Raw genomic sequence first — 4,975 nt, forward strand, 5'->3', positions numbered from 1 at the left:
TGCATTGAATGTGTAGATTGCTCTAGGTAGCATTGACATCTTCACAATGTTGGTTCTTCCAATCCATGAGCATGGAACGTTTTTCCATTTCTTTGTGTCTTCCTCAATTTCTTTCATGAGTATTTTATAGTTTTCTGAGTACAGATCCTTTGCCTCTTTGGTTAGATTTATTCCTAGGTATCTTATGGTTTTGGGTGCAATTGTAAATGGGATCGACTCCTTAATTTCTCTTTCTTCACTGCATTTATTTTCAAAAGGATCCCTAGAGGCGAGAGGGCTGAGGGCTGCCTTCTCACACTGGGCCAAGGGGCCCCTCTAACACACGCATTAATTCAGAGACAAAAGGACACCAGAAAGTGGCTTGTGTGACTGAGGGGGCCCAGAGTTGTCACAGAGCAGGAACCGGATAAGGAATGCAGAAACAATACGTTTGAAAGGCGGGTAGGGCTTTATGGAAACGGACTTTATACGAAAAGCCACAAGAATCTCCTTTTACACAAAAGCTGTATCTGTAACAAACTGCCGGTCTCTTTTTCACTGTCCAGGAGAAATGATTAACTGAAAGAAAAAGCCTCTAATATTTTACCTTGTTCTCCTTCCCCCAGCATGACACAAAAGACGTCCTTATCACCCAACCACCATAATTCTACTTGGACTTGGACCCTCTTATCATGCAAGCTTACCTAGTGTTCCAAAAATGAGGGTCTAGAAGAGAAAACAGCATCCTTTTCTTCTATAAAAATGGCTTTCCCATTTTTTGAATCAACAAGCGGGAGCCATCTCCTAATGTTGGTGTGTTATTTCCTGAAATTGAATATAATGGGTTTAGAAAAGCTTAGGGGGGGAAGAGAGTTTTGAAGTTTCCTAAATGCCCACCATCTCCATAACCACTCAAATCAGGCTATTTTTTTGTAATTCCTTTAAATTAAATATCTTTGATAATAAATGCAAATCAGGGAACAATAAATTATAACGTCTAGGCTGACCAGTGACTAATTATATATATTATAATTAACTCCAGTTTCCAACACAAGGTATTTATCTTAATAATCAGCCCATATACATTAGCATATCTTAAAGGGCTTTGTGAAACAGGCTTTACCATCTGAAGAGCCAGCTGAGCTTCCTCCCCTGGACTCTGAAAGGGTGCAGATTCAAAAGAGAAGAAATTACTTTAAAAAGAAGTTTGGGCTAAATATAAGTTGAGAAACTCAGATTATAGGCATAAAACCCCGACTTGAAAATATTTATCCTAAATACACCCTCTGACCATCACTAAAGAGCCTTCAGATTCTAAAAATCTACAATTGCCACGAATCCTGTTCAAAATATCTTTAACCCTGCAAGGATCTTCAAATGCCACCGTCAAAATTTGGGGTTAAGATTCGAACTTTCTCGAAGGAGACAGATTTTTTCAGAAGCCTCTGACCACTTTCTTTGAAAACCAGCAAGGAGAGCCCACTTTGGGGGGTATCAAGACAAAAAAAAAAAAATGCCTGCCACCAGTTTCATTCCTATGCCTGTCTTCCGTTCATTCTAGAAACTTAATTCCTTCTCTGACCCACAGGCAGCTGAGCTCTTGGGATCGTCAGCCAGGCAAGGAGGGCCTGCATGGGGTTTCTGGAGCCCAGTTATCTGCCTGGCTTTTTCTAAGAGTGGAGTTTTTCTTTCCAGATTTGCTACGGAGTTCGGGGGTTACTCGAAGTGCACCCAAGAAGGCGAAGCCGTTCCAAGATGCTCCGCCTCTCTGCCTGCAGCCTGCCTTTCTTAAAGACCATGCGAGCCTCCTCCTAAGGCTTTTTCTCCCGCGCTCAGGAATCTCTGGGGTGAGCAGTTAAGCCTTTTGATACAGCTGGTAATCCCAGCTCTGGCCATTATCTGTGCATTTTCCAACTGTCCCTGGGTAATTGTCCAAGGGACTTAGACAAGTCAGACCAGCCAAAGGCACCACGAAGGTCAAACCGCAATAGAGCATGCCCTGATTTTATCCAGGAGATTGATGCGCAAATCACCTTGATTTCGATTTGGCACCAGGGTTATAAAATGCACTCGCAATCACCGATAACATGTAAGATCAGGCCCAAGCGTGGGACACTGTATTTTATACCCTCTGTGGAGTTTTCCCTAATGCAACCATAAATCAGCCCGCAAAGCAGGGCATTCGGTCCATGCTAATAGAGACAACAGCCAGAAACCCAGGGTGCGTGGGGGATGGAGATATTTTGGGAACTTGGGCCGAGCTTGAAATCTTTAGCCTGTATCAGGGCCACCCGGATGTCAACTTCAAGGGGAACAGAGCACAGCAGGGGCTTTGGGGGAAGCCACAGAGGAAATCAGGGTCACCCAGGGAGACGTGCATGCCCATGTCCCCATGTGTGCATAAATATATGTTTCTGAGCACTTGAGCAGAGATTCAGAATCTTCAGGGAGGAGAAAAAGGAACAAAATAGAAGGCAAAAAAAAAAAAATAGAAGGCAAAATCTTTCTGATGCACACATGTGAGTGTGGAAAAGAGAATAAAGTATTGTAAGGAGGGAAAAAGGCAGTCCCAAACCAAAAACCACACAGTCTGTAATCACTTTCGGCAGTAACTACGATATCGTTCCTCTGGTATCTTTCCTGTCTGCCCCCAGGAAAGGCTAGCAACAAATTAATTATAAAAAAAAAAGACAGACTTTACTTTTTAAAAACTCACCAGCACCAGTCACAGTAGTTTATGTAACCATTTTATAAAGCACCCTGAGCAGCAGGTTTTGCTGGTATTGGGATGTTGAACTCAGTATCAGAAAAAGAAAGAAGCAGCTTGTCCTCCAGGCTCATCTTTCCCTTGGCATGGTGGCTAAAGTTCAGACCCCAAATCTGCTTATGGAAACTGCTCCGCTCCCCCTCTTCCTTCCCTCCCTGACCCACACCCCCCATTCATCTGTGGGAGTCCAGGTCAGCAGAGCAGGCACCTGGCCTTGCTCTGTGCAGGGCATGGGGAGGGTGGGGGCAAGGTCTACCATGCCTGATGGGGAGCTATATAAAAGAAAGAAGGAAAGAAAGACATAGATTGGGGGAAAAAAAAAAGAAGTAATTACTTGCATTTTTTTTTCTGCCATTTTTATTCTTCTAGAGCTTCAAGACGTCTCCCTCCCTGTCAAGCAAGTAAGCAGACATCTAATGAAAATAATTCCTCTGTTTAGGGTGCTCCCAGTTAGCTCTCTTCCCCAAGTGAAACAAAAACCAGCAGACTGAATTTGCGGGGAAAATGGACTCCACTTAACACAACCAAAATTTCCTTAAATTTGAAGAAATGCTGCTTCCAATCCCTACACATATTTAAGCCTTCTGTAAAGTCTCACATTTGTATTCCTGAATGCCATTTAAGAGTGAACATGATTTGGGTTGGGAATTGAAGAAACTAGACAAACCCAGAGCCCTGGTACTTGTAAATAACCCCGGAGGGCGGCATTGGCCAGGCTGGAAACCTGCTTCTCAGCAGACTATCATTCCAAGTTTTATTTTCAATTAAAGTGGAACACACACACACACACACCCTATTTCTTTTTTAACAATCCTTTCTCTAGAGATATCCTATCAAGGTAGGGAAATAAGTCACTAAGTGAAAATTTTGCATTGAGGTTAGAAGCGGGAAGAATCCTACAAATTCTTAAGACTCTGGAGTCTTGAAGGTAACTTATGTTTTTGATATCTGGCTTCATTGTATCCAAATGAAACTCTCGGGCAGTTTTATACAGTTGAAACAGACACGAAACAAAATAAAAAGATAAGAATGAAAGGAAGCTCCCTGCTGCACCCTTGGCTGGACGTCACCATATCAACCTGAAATAACCAAGAAAGAAAGAAAGAGAGAAAGAGAGAGAGAGAGAAATCACATTCTCCTTCCAAGAGGCAAATGCTATGCTCAGCGATCAGGGAAAAATCCAAACCCCTTTCCTGCACTTGGCTCCCCTTTCTTCCTGTCACTCTCTTGCATAAGGTGAACACTTTAGGGGCTTCTGTGGGCAGACCAAACCACCTCAAACCCACAAACAGTTTTCTTACCGAGGGGTCCCTCTCTGACCCCGCCAAGCATGTACACAAAAAGTTCTTCCTTTGGCTTCCAGAGCACAGACAGAATTCCGGGGAGCAAGCCCAGTCGGAGAAGGCCAGGCTGGCCCAGTACCAGGCCCAGAGCTCCTGCCCTCGGCACCCGGGGAAACTTAGGCAGCCACGTGATTCCCCAGCTGAGGACTAGGAGGCTGACCTCCTTGTAAAATGTGTCAGCTAGAGCCGGAGAAGGTGGGGGGGCGGGGGTTACCGCCTTCCAGGTGGTGGGCGGGAGGCAGAGGGGGATGTGTGAGATAGATCCTGGAGACACCCCCCCCCCAAGCAGGATGGGATTTACTGTGCAGTCTTCATCTCCTCCTAATCGACGTCTCCTCAGGGGAGTTGGGGGGCCTGATCTAACCTAGTCTGGTCACTTACGGTGAGCCCTGAGGCCTTGGGAGTTAACCTGTCAGGGTCTCCTTCCTGGGAAAGGTGGTGATGACCTTGTACTTCACAGTGCAATTCTGATGAGCTGCCTGGACATCCTGGAGGCTTGGCCACCAGCAAGCTCTGTGACAGGGCGGCGGTGAGTCCATCCCACACCTCTACCCACAACTGAGGGAAAAAGTGGTTCCCATTAGGACCGCTGAGATTAGGCCAGCTGACTGAGATACTGCTTGTGGAATCCTTAGCCCCGTGCCCGGCACACAACAAAGCGCAAGGAAAACCAGCTTGTTTGCATGTGTGTTTGCTTTCAAAAATATTATCCTTGGGGCACCTGGGTGGCTCAGGTCATGATCCCAGGGTCCTGGGGTTGAGCCCCTCAGCGGGGAGTCTGCTTGTCCCTCTCCCTCTGCCACTCCCCCCATTTGTGAGCTCTCTCTCTCTCTCAAATAAATAAGATCTTTAAAAAAAAAATATGATCCTTAAGGCGCCTGGGTGG

Source organism: Callorhinus ursinus, unplaced genomic scaffold (genome assembly GCF_003265705.2).
Source record: "Callorhinus ursinus isolate GAN/ISIS: 27379988/994484 unplaced genomic scaffold, GSC_fseal_2.0 scaffold56, whole genome shotgun sequence".
Taxonomy (NCBI): Eukaryota; Metazoa; Chordata; class Mammalia; order Carnivora; family Otariidae; genus Callorhinus; species Callorhinus ursinus.